The sequence below is a fragment of the Protopterus annectens genome, chromosome 11.part0 (genome assembly GCF_019279795.1).
Source record: "Protopterus annectens isolate FY-2018-M chromosome 11.part0, PAN1.0, whole genome shotgun sequence".
NCBI classification, from domain to species: domain Eukaryota; kingdom Metazoa; phylum Chordata; order Ceratodontiformes; family Protopteridae; genus Protopterus; species Protopterus annectens.
The window spans coordinates 1,361,830,682-1,361,843,424 of record NC_056745.1 but is presented as its reverse complement, the minus strand read 5'-3'; positions in this window follow the sequence as shown (position 1 = coordinate 1,361,843,424).

Genomic DNA, 12,743 nt, shown 5'->3' with positions numbered 1-12,743 from the left:
CCTCTTGTCAGGAGGGGGTTGGGAACCCCTGATAAGAGTAATTAAATCCTCAGCCATTTTAAGCATCTGTTTTTTAGGCATGGGGCTTGTGGATGGGCCCTGTGCAACAGGCCTTTTGGGATGCCTGGCTGATTTGGACTTAGTAAAGGCCTTAATGGAAAAGGAAGATGAGGGTCTAAAGACACCATGGGTGGAAGTGGACCTATCCACATTAGGAGACTCAACGCTCACGGTGGCTTCGGTGGTTGTAGTCTGGGTATGGGCCGAGGTACCTGCGGTCTCGGGTACAGAAGACCCCACCAAAGAAGTGTCGTCGGTAGTCAGGTACTGCATAGGCGTCTCGCTGAGAACCGGACCACGTGTAGCCGGTTTTGGTGTGGTGTCGGTGGATACCGCGGCCCTCGCTTGTCTGTCCTTGTCCTTGCGTTTTTTGGACAAAACGGTAGTTGGAGTCTCCGATGACATTTTATAATCAAATGCTTTACCAAATAAATGTTGGGCGAACTCCGCCCGACGCTTGATAATGCGTTTATTGAAAGTAGCACAAAAGCGACAGCCCGAGACGTCGTGGTCTGGGCCTAAACAAGGTATGCAAAGGGAATGGAAATCCTTATGCAGTATTTGCTTCCCACAAGAAATACAATTGTTAACTTTTTCTGACATTGGTTTGAGGCAAGAAAAGTTTCCCCAACGGGGTACTTAGCTTTAATGAAGACTTCGGTTTCCAAATTTTTCGTAAATTCAGGAGCTGGCCGACCGGCACTTGCGAACTGCTTCTGCTTCGGGCACCGTGCGGCAAAAAAGCCTGGAGAAAATGGCGTTGGCTGTGTCTTATATACTCCTGCCTCTCTGACGTTAGAAAAAGAAGCGACAACAACTGACGCCGGACCTAGACTTTGGAATTCGGCCGACTGAGGGACCGCCTGACGGCAGAGAACCCATATATTATTACTGCAGCTGTATGCACGATGAACATCCAACAGTGCATATGTCATAACATAGGGACAGACACTGGCAAGAACCAGCAGTGTGTCTGTCATAACATAGGAACAGACACCGGCATGAACCAGCACCACCTTTGTCATAACATAGGGATAGGCATTGGCATGAAGTAGCATCAACTCTGTCATAACATAGTCCTAGCCAGTTACAGATCCCCCTCCATGGGTAATGGCACCCACAAAGCCTACTTAACCAAACTGGAGACAATACAAATTTTACCAAACACACTTGTTATGAGGAATTTCTATTATCTCACCATCAACTGGGAAACCTACTCTAGCCCAAACTCACTAGCACAAAAGTTCCTTAACTTTGTAAATTCAAATGCCCTGGAGTAAATTGTCCATACCCTGACAAGAAGAACAAACATTCTAGATCTGGTCCTCATCAACACGTCAAACAGGTGCACTGCTGCAACTGTTGGACCCTCATTAGCTAAAACTTGACCACAAATCAGTCACGTTTGAACTGACACTAACACCAGAACTCACAAAGGGTGAGATCAGACTAAAAAACTTCACCAAGTAAAACTATTCCCTCCTAGGTGAAGGTATTAATGCATTCCAAGCCCCACAACAAGCAGAAAGTGGTAACTATGCCAAAGCTTACACTAAAGCCCTGTACTTGCATAAGTCTATAAACTTGGCTGTACCAGATAGAGTCAAAGCCAGAGCCCCAAGTAAAATCAAGCTGCCATAGTGGACTTCCATCATCAACAAACTCTACAATAATTGCAAAAGGTTGCTGTCCAAGAAAACAAAGACAAGGACCCAACAATGTTAAAGCATCCTCCTCAGCTTTAACAGGCAAATAAGACAACTTGTCAATCCTCCAAGTGCTCCTGTGAGAGAAACCTAACAAGTGCTGCCAAGAATCACCTTAAGGCCTTTTAGAGCTACATACATAACCTAAAGGGTAGGACCCAAGCATGAAGAGAACTGGTGGCCAATGGTATCATCACGCACACTGACCCCACAGTGATAGTGAAGCTGCTAGTGGATAGGATTGGTTAAAATTTCAATCCCTTATCCCCTCCTAAGTTACAACAAACCCTCCCCCAAACTCCCCCTCCCACCTTACATATCTGAAGAGCAGGTCCTGAAAGATTTGTCCAAGGCAAAGAACATGGCCTGTATGGGACCAGATGACATCTCAGGCTGTCTTCTAAACAGGCTACAACATGAACTAGTATCACCACTAAGTACCTTTTTCAATCATAGCCTACCCACAGGCTTTGTTCCTGTGGAACAGAGAACACCTACAGTTAATCCCCTTCACAAAGGTGGCATAACAACAGACCTGAGGAATTAAAGACTCATAAGCCTGACCAACCTCATCTGTAAGGTCATTGAACGTATCAGTATGGACCTCATAAATAAAGACATAGTTGACTTTCAAACCCTGGATCCTACCTAATTCTGCTTTGTGAAGGGCAGATCCTGCCTGTTAAATCTGGTGGATTTCTTTGAAAGTGTGACCAAAGCCATTGATAAGGGCAAATCTGTGCACACAGCATACCTCGACTTGACAAAGCTTTCAACACAATCCTACATTCAAGCATTATCGATAAACTTAGCAAACTGAATGTAAACCCCCTTTGCTGTAAGATGGGTTGTCAAATGGCTCACAAACCAGGCACGCACTATCAAAGTGGGTGACTCCACATCAACCAGCAGACCTGTTACCAGTGGGGTGCCACAGGATTCACTGCTGGGCCCCCTACTGTTTGGTATATACTTCTCAGAAGTTCAGCTCAAAACTAAAGGGTTGTGGCTGACCAAGTTTACAGACGACTGCAAACTAGGTGCAATCATTGAATCCCCAAATTATGTCAGTATACTCCAGGAGGGTCTCACACAGACCAATGACTATTGTGTTAATCATGGTCTCAAACTGAATGAAAAGAAATGCATCATCATTCCCTTTGGCACAAACAATGTCCCTTCACACTTTCAAATCAACAACAATATCCTAAGTACCCATGAAGTGGTAAGGGACCTGGGATCACAGGTTGACAGCAGCCTTAACTTCAACCACCACATGCCTAGTATTGTAAAGAAAGCTTTCCATGTAGCTCACTTGATTAGTAAAGGCATCACCTTGAGGGCAAAAGAGGTTATAACTCCTCTATACTCAGCACTTATCTGGGCCATAATTGAGTAGAATTCCCCATTCAGTATGTACTGTACTAAGCACCGGCAGCAGTTAGAGAGACAACAAAGAAGATCAAGGGCCTCCAGTATGTGCCTTACATGGATCAACTAAAGTTCCTGTCACTATACTCTGTATACTATAGACTTCTTAGTGAAGACTTATGCCTGGCCTAGAAAACAACCCAAGACCCAAACCTAATGAACTTACTGCATATCCTTAAGTCAAATGGGTCTAGGGCTACCCATTCCAGGTACTTAAATATGGTCTGTGACTTAAATAGCACATGCTAGAGGGACAGATTTATTTCCCAGTGACTGACACATCATTGGAACAGCCTGTGATGACCTACCAGTGGACTAGTAATCAAGGAGTCTCAATCCTCACCACTGGCAACAGTGGATAACCTTCACTGGGAGAATGACAGGTGCACATACAGTATTTCCAGATGCAGCTCTCTGCATCAGGTGCGATTTTCCCTTAAGAGCACACAGAGACCACAGTCAGTCCAGGGCTGGTTTCTCCCTCTTTCTCAATATTACCAGTAAGTCTCACCAGTGGCACAGCTATAGAGTTGAGTCCTTAGCCAGGGTTCCAAGCCAAGTCCTCCAACACTCTCTCTGTCCAACCAGTGCTTTGTATCCCTGCCCAAGTAGCTGACAAACACACTCTTGGAGCTTTATTTAGACACACACACACACACACACACACACACACACACACACACACACACACACACACACACGCACACGCACACACATGCGCACACACACGCACACACACACACACACACACACACACACACACACACACACACACACACACACACACGCACACACACACACACACACACACACACACACACACACACACACACACACACACACACACACACACACACACACACACACACACACACCTGGGAAAGGCTGGCACAGGTTTACTAGCTATGCCCCCTTCTGCCCAGTCTATAAAGTAGTTACCATTGCTACCAGAACCTCTTATCAGCTACTTTAAGGCCCTTAACAAAGGGTGTCCAATTTTACTGTGTAATATTAATATTAATACAAATGGTAGTTTGACTAAGATCAAGGCTATTAGGAGTGGCCAACACAGTGTCACCAAGCAAATATGCAAGTATTCTTAAAACTTAAATATTTTTACACAGATCAGCCACAATGAAATGTTTAAATATATTTAATAATAAATACTAAAAGAACAAGACAATACTAAATATATATTCACAGTGACGGTGAATATCTAAACTAAGCTTCACTATATTCCTGACTGTATCTAAGAGAAATACTATACCCTAGTAACTTACTATTACAGCAATGCAGATGTAGTGAATGGATCTTCTTGTTGTCAGGTCCAAGACAGAATACAGAATGCTCTGTCTCACTAAGAGACTTCTCAAATTAACATCTAAAATATTGATGCTGGAATAACTTGCAGAATGACATCATGTCTGGTCATCTGACTGCTAGTTCCCAGGCCAAACCCCCCAACTGCTAGAAGCAGGCAGCATTTAGCATCGACCTATAAAATTATACAGATAAGGCCTTTTCCTCAGATCTTTGGCAGATGCTGGAAACCATACAACAATTGCATTCCTTCATGCTTTCAAGACTAGCATTTAATTCACCTAAAGATGATACAGAAAGCTTCCTAGCACAAACTTCATGTCTCTTGCAGCACTGAGAACTGAAAGATACTACCTTTTAAGATCTAGCCTATAAAGTAATTTAATTTTAGATATTTTTCTAAAGTTTATTAGACTGAGGTTAACCTCCTGTATTCCAGTTTCCACTGTTAAAATATATACATTTAAACAGTTACAACAGTGCATGTACATTTCTGTTGTCTTCCAACAGGACACTCTGTGGCTACATTTCAAACACAGTACTCTACAAATGCCTTTTCAACACGCACATCTGTACAAGCCATTTGATATACACATGACATACAGTTCTAACACATTTGTAACACAAGCATCTTGTATAAATCATTTCGATATTCACCAATGATATATAATTATTTAAAAAATTCCAACTAGCTTTGCTGGCAGTATCTCCATTTGTCACACAACCTACCAGTTCATGGGAAACAAAACACCTCTATGAGGCTTTTCAAGAGGAACATGGATGAGTGGATGGGGCACCACAAATTCTTACTGGGGATAGTGTCCACAGCCCTCCTGGACATGGGCAGTCATCACTAAATGCAATCTTGGGTATTGACTAGTACTTCTATGGTATTACATTGGGTTGAAATGACTAGGCTTAAAATGACCTCAGGGTCAATTGCCTAGTAATCTCCTATGATCCTATGATCATATGACCCTATAGAGACAGATCGGCATGGACCAGCACCAACTCTGTCATAACAAAGTGACAGACCAGGCATGAACCAACACTGCCTCTGTCATAAAATAGGGACAGACCAGACATGAACCAGCACTACTTCTGTCATAAGATAGGGACAGACACTGGCATGAACCAGCACTGCCTCTGTCATAAGATACGGACAGTCACTGGCTTGAACCAGCACCAGCTCCGTCATAACATAGGGACAGAAACCAGCATGAACCAACACTGCCTCTGTCATAACATAGGGACAGACACCAGCATGAACTGGCACTGCCTCTGTCATAACACAGGGGGAAACACTGGCATGAACCAACATTGCCTTTGTTATAAGAGAGGGACAGACACTGGCATGAACCAGCACTGCCTCTGTTATAAGATAGGGACAAAAACTGGCATGAACCAGCACTTCCTCTGTCATAAGATAGGGACAGACACTGGCATGAACCAGCAGTGTCTCTGTCATAAGATTGGGACAAACACTGGCATGAACCAGCACTGCCTCTGTCACAAGATAGGGACAGACACTGGCATGAACCAGCACTGCCTCTGTCATAAGATAGGGGCAAACACTGACTGGAACCAGCACTGCATCTGTCATAAGATAGGGACAGATACCAGCATGAACCAGCACTGCCTCTGTTATAAGATAGGGACAGTCACTGGCTTGAACCAGCACCAGCTCCTTCATAACATAGGGACAGAAACCAGCATGAACCAATACTGCCTCTGTCATACCATAGGGACAGACACCAGCATGAACTGGCACTGCCTCTGTCATAACACAGGGGGAAACACTGGCATGAACCAACATTGCCTTTGTTATAAGAGAGGGACAGACACTGGCATGAACCAGCACTGCCTCTGTTATAAGATAGGGACAAAAACTGGCATGAACCAGCACTTCCTCTGTCATAAGATAGGGACAGATACTGGCATGAACCAGCACTTCCTCTGTCATAAGATAGGGTCAAACACTGGCATGAACCAGCACTGCCTCTGTCACAAGATAGGGACAGACACTGGCATGAAGCAGCACTGCCTCTGTCATAAGATAGGGACAAACACTGGCATGAACCAGCACTACCTCTTCTGTAATAAAATTGGTGTTTAGATAGCTATGTGTCATCCACTAAAACACAGAATCCAGTCGGTCTGTAAGAGAAATAAAATTGGCCTCAGGGTCCCGAGAGAATGAAAGAGAAAGCTGGATATAATCAATGGCACTCATTGTAAATACCTTAACCTTGAAGGTTCTCTTTAAGTTGCAGCATATATAGCATGAATAAAAATGGCACCAAGACTGAATCTTGTGCCTGGCTACCTCAAGGGTCATCTCTAGTTCTGAGGCTGACCAACAGGTAGAGGAACTAAGTTACTTGAATAACATGATCCTTGGTATCATAATCCACTGAGAGATCATGTAAGTCCAAACTTGAATACAAAATTGATTCCTCACCATAACAATGACATTTACAACCCAAAGAGCAATCATCTCCATGTTGTACATAGAAGTAAAACCAGACAAGGATCCCAGTGATTATACAATAACATCTAAAAATAGGTTTGTGTATATACTCCCTCCTTATCTATAAAAGGAAGGCCAATGATAAGAGAATAGTTTTGACAATTTCTTATATCAGGACACTTTTTTCAAGGACTGACATTATCATTGTCTCTTTTAAAATACATGGCATAATCCACTTCTTGAAGTCTGATTAAGCTATTTGGTAAATAAATGAACCTGTATGTTCAAACAAAAACTAATCAAAGTCTGAGCTGCACTTTTCAGTCCAGAGTGAGTTAGATAGAAAGACACACCAATGTCCACATCAAACTCAGTGTAATTAAATTTAGTGTAATGAAGGTTAGGGTGGTTAATATATACAAGATGGCATTGTGCTATGGAAGCATTATGACAGGAAGACTGCTTGCTTTTGATAATCTTATCTGCAGAAACATTATGTGATGACTTTGCATATACAGGGAAAAAAACTGTATGAGGGGCAAAGCAAGCTGAGCTGCATAGCCTATCTGTCAAATGACAAGAGTGTCGCTGACTGATTTGTTGCATCAAAAATTTCACTGGGCCAAAAGTTCGCCTTGTTTGCTATTTGGTATTGTGAACAACAGGCAGCCAAACTAAGATTTTCCTTCAACAAATGAGTACTCTGTTTGTGTTCTGGTCATCAGCCCAGCATCTTCTGGAGGTCATAACAGAAGCAGGGCACATGTGGTGTAATAGATTTGGGATGTGCATTCATTGGGACAACCCTGCAGCAACCATATACAGAGCACCAATTATAGCCATATCATAGGCAATAAACAGGGAATCTGGACTGTCAGCATTGACCTCCATCTAGGAGGTTGTATCTAGAAACTACAATGGATATTATACAAATTCCTGCAAAATACCACTTCAAAACTGAGTGCCTATACTAGTGGCAGCCCAAGATTAAAGTGAATCAGATGATAGTCACATGCATTTATTTATTTAACATTTGTTTACTGGGAAGGTCCGACTGGTACAGAGTCCATTTTCAGCAGAAGCCCAGGGAGAAATGCTCCACACGTATGTCTTTAGAATGCAGGAGGAAATTGGAGCAGGTGGAGGAAACCAATGCAAATGCAAGGAGGACATGCAGACTCCACACAGAAGACACCCCAGCTGAGAATCAAATTGGAGAACCTCTTGCTGTGAGGCAACAATGTTAACCACTGCACCATTGTGCCACCCAATACATAAACAGGTTCTACCATCAGAGCCTTGATCAAAATATCCAGCAGTAAGACCAACTTGTGATAGAGACCATATACATCAGTAGCTGCAGTTACCAACTCAGTAAAGCAGAATCTCTGCAAATATGAAAGATATTCATGCGATTCATCATTAACCCAAGAACAATCACTATGCCTGCACATACATTAGGTCAATGAGAAAATCAGAGAAAGCTTGCAGAAAATCTGCTAGGTCATTATGTGGTTGGTATAGCAGGTGCTGGAACTTCCAGAATTTTCTTAGGATCCCACAAGCATCAAGGAATAACAAGGAGTCAAAGCAACACTGATGCAACCCAGTCTAAGGCAGGTGGTACTCAGATCCTCTTCCAAAGCAATGAAACATTTATAACATTTGACAATTTACACTTCACAAACAAGGGTATGTAAACCAGGAATGTTTACTTTACAAAGGTATGGGCTGATTTCCACCTTTGTTCTTGACATTTCATACAACTACTACTTTAAACGACAGTATCTTGTAGTCTGAGACCTCAGACTTGTAGAACAAATTACTTCTACTATATAAGAGTTTTTCTCATCATATAGCATTTTTCCACATGACCCTGTTTGTATGTCTGTCTCCGAGTTTCATTCAAACAGCAAATTACACAGGTCTTACCTTATCCTTGTACAAAAGCAAGTCTTATCTCCTAAAAAATAAAAAAAAACTGTTGAGAGTCCACCTTTCCCTGCCCCTTCTTTACGAGAGTCAGTTCCATCATATTCTTGTTTGCACCCCATTTATTATCTAACAGGATATTTTCTTCTTGGTAACAATAATTTGTCTCCCTCATTTCTTGTGTAATACTGCAGTTTTTATATTTTTTACTGTTCTTATAGTTGTTTCCATTTTGTCGTTTTGATTTCCTCTCCTGTTTTGAGTTAAAATCAGCAGAATGCCTTGCATGTCTGCTTTGTCTGTGTTATCAAGGTGTTTTCTTCCAAGTCATGTTTGAAATTAGACAATTCTTTTTCTACCTGACAATCAAAAGTTAAGCAAATAAACAAACAGACAAAGGAACACATGACTAAGTAAAAAATAAATTAACTGGGAAGGGATTCTGATGAAGATGAAGGGCAAATGCAGTAGGGCAGTGTGGCATTTTGCTTTTCTGTATCATACAAATTAAATTCATTTTTTGCTTTGAGGTTTTGACAATGCAATTGCATGTTTAATACTACCGCAGCTAAGATATGCATTGTGGGTACCAGTAACTTAGAAATGGACTTTAATAGTACCAGCCTCCAATCATAGATGAATATTTATAGTTAGTACAGCAGGGAACAGTTCAGAGGTTAAGCCTTTGGGCTGCCAGTAAATTTAAAAAGATGAAGCTGTCAGGAATGATGCAAGTCATTCATCACCCCCTGACCTTTATCAATGGCTAAATCCATTTCAGCCTTCTTTTACAATATCCATTGAGCAATCAAATGGTTATAGAACACATAGCTACAATCTGCTTAGGTCAGCTAAATGAAAAAAGTCATATTGCATTTTGTATGTTTGAGGAATGCATATAAAGTAATATTACATTCTAAATTATACTGTTCCAAGACTTTCAAATATGAAGACATAATATTATGCAACAAGCACTGATATACTGACCTAGGAACACTTTTCCGTACATAGTCTGCACTTTCCTAGACAATAACTATACTGCTGTGGATTTCTTTCTTATTTGTGAAATGGGGTGAATGCTTTATTTTGTATTATCATATGACTTTTGTCCGAAAACACATACAGTACTCTCTGGGCTGCAAACTGTAACAAACTTGAAAATGAAAACAACCTCTAGAAGAGAATAACCGCAGGAACGCCACACGAAAATAAAAATATTTATTAGTTAAGCGCTTTTGACTTGAAATGATCTTTTTCCGAACTATTTGTTACACATCTTAAAATTAATTATATACATTTCACCACTATCACATGACCTAATCAAACAATGAAATAAATATTGACAATCTTCATGCAATTAACTTTTAACATGCCGTAAACAATGTCACAAACTATTAGAAACCAGTACAAACCAGTGCAAATGTGTTGACTTACATTTGTTTAACCTAGCATTTCTTTCCAACACCACTTTATATACTATTAGAGAATTAAAAGTGTATGAGCATTATTATGCAGTTAAAATAAAAACATATGGACAATACTTTAGCTAAACATTCTGCACAGTGTAAAAATGTTAAAAGGTTTTGTTCACGCTTATTAATTTTGTCCCCAATATTATAATGGCAACAAATATGGGGAGTTAGAGTACAAAGAATTAAAGTAGCAAATCATTTTTAATGCACACATTAAACCAGGATTAAATAGTGCTACAAATTATAAAGTGGTGCTGGAAAGAAACCATATGACTTTGTTATATACTGTAGAATCAGTTTTTACTTAGCAGAACATTTTTTGGTAGTTTGTTAGCTTTGAACAGAGCATGTTTGCAACTGGCAGAACATGGTTGTATCTGATAGAACCTGATGATACTGTGACATAAGAACCTTGTAAAATGGGTAAAACAATTTGGTTTCCACTCAATGTCAAAGGTAGAGTCATTCAAATCTTCTGTAACCCTAGTGATCAGCACCAAAGACAAATGTCTTCTGGTGGGTAAAGGGTAGATTGAAAGCTGTCTTTTCTTGTGGAAGTGTAAGAATCTAGTCTTGTCCACTTACTCTTATGTTTTTGCTTTACAAAAATGGAGAAACTGATTTTCTCCTACTGTACAGTTCCAAGAACTTTCATATGCAGTGGTCATCAGTTAACCTTTCTTGGTGTTGTCCTCTGGTCTCTCCTTTGATATGAACACAGAGTAGATTAATGTGTTTCTAGGGAATACTGTCATGCATAATCCTGAGCTATGAGAATATTAGTAGGCCTACATCATCTCTGTCTCCCATTGCAGCTTGAAAAATATGCACCAGTTGTAGTACTAGGTACAAATCCTGCCCAACTAGGGAAAAAATCAGGGTTTACTATTGAAATCTCGTAGTGTCTGTGATCGAACAGTATGTGTTTGAAAGGCACTTTTCAAAAGGGCACAGTGCTGAACCAGACTACAACAAATATACAATACAGAATGTGCAGTGTATTTTGGTAGTCTGAGTTCAGTATTGTGAGTGGAGATTGCGGTACAGTGAGGAACAAGGAATTTACCCATTTCCTCACTGTAGCACGATCTCGGAATTGGCATATATAATTTGCAGGGGGTGTGGGGGTGCAGAAGGGCTTGCTCCCCTGCAAAATAGTAAAAGCCATTTGCTGTTGACTTGACAGTCTAACTGCACATTATGCTGCATAGCTTGGGTGACTGACGTCACCTACTGCTATGTTGAATGCACCAAATTATGGTTGTCGGTGTATTCAGTTTCGACATGTATGCCTGATCATTTTTTACAGATTTCCACATTTTGGTTTGACATTTTAATCAGCTGATGATTGCATTTTCAACATTTCAACAGTAAACCAAAAATCAGATGTCATTAGGGAATCTGTTTCATTTTAGTTCTGTGAGTCAGGTAATAAACTCCACACACCCTATCCTGTGTTATAAAACAAGTTTAGACTGGATTTTCTGCGGCACTTTTATTTTTGACCTATGAAACCAACAATCGTCACATTTCAACCATTGCACCTCTCTGTTGTCTTGGGTATAGTAAGGCACTCACATGGTTATTTTTCTCTGAAATATGATATTTTAGAGTGTGTTGCACTGGCAGTTATATCTTTTTTATGTGGGACTGCACTTTTAAACTTTAGCCATAGTGTCCAGTTCTGAGAAATTAAATCCTTGGGTGTCCTATTAAAATGTTGCCTAACAATCATGTCATGGGTCATATTTTCTAAGACCATCCATTTTTTCCAGTTTATCAACTGTCCATCCAGTGCAGGACTACATAAGAAATTTTAGTTGGTAACAGACAGGCCTCCTCCAAGGCTTAAAAACATATATTAATCTGTCACTCTGCACAAAGAGTATGGTCACTCTTCCAGAACTGTTTTTCTATCAATCATTTCAGTTCTAAAACATGGGGAACATAATATTCCTAGGACTATATGACATCCACTGCTGTCTGTTTGATAAGAAAAACTACTTCCTCAATTTCTTCCTTACTGTCCTTTGATTATTACTGGTTTCAAATTACACAGGATTATTCAGTACTACCACACATAAATCTGCATTTTAGATGTATTTGTCTTCAAACAGGCTGTCCCATGTTGTTTTTTTATTCTCTTGCAATATAGCAACTTTTATATTTCTCTTTTAATCTTTCCAGTCTGTTTCCCAATGCACTTTGAGTCACTGTTTATTTGATGTTCTTCTGGATGTAATTTCTGATGACTGCCCCTTTCAGTTTTAGGCAGTCTGCACAATGAAATTAACCACATTTAATTAATAAGTCACCTATCACGGACTTCAGAGTAAAAAAAAAATATTTTGG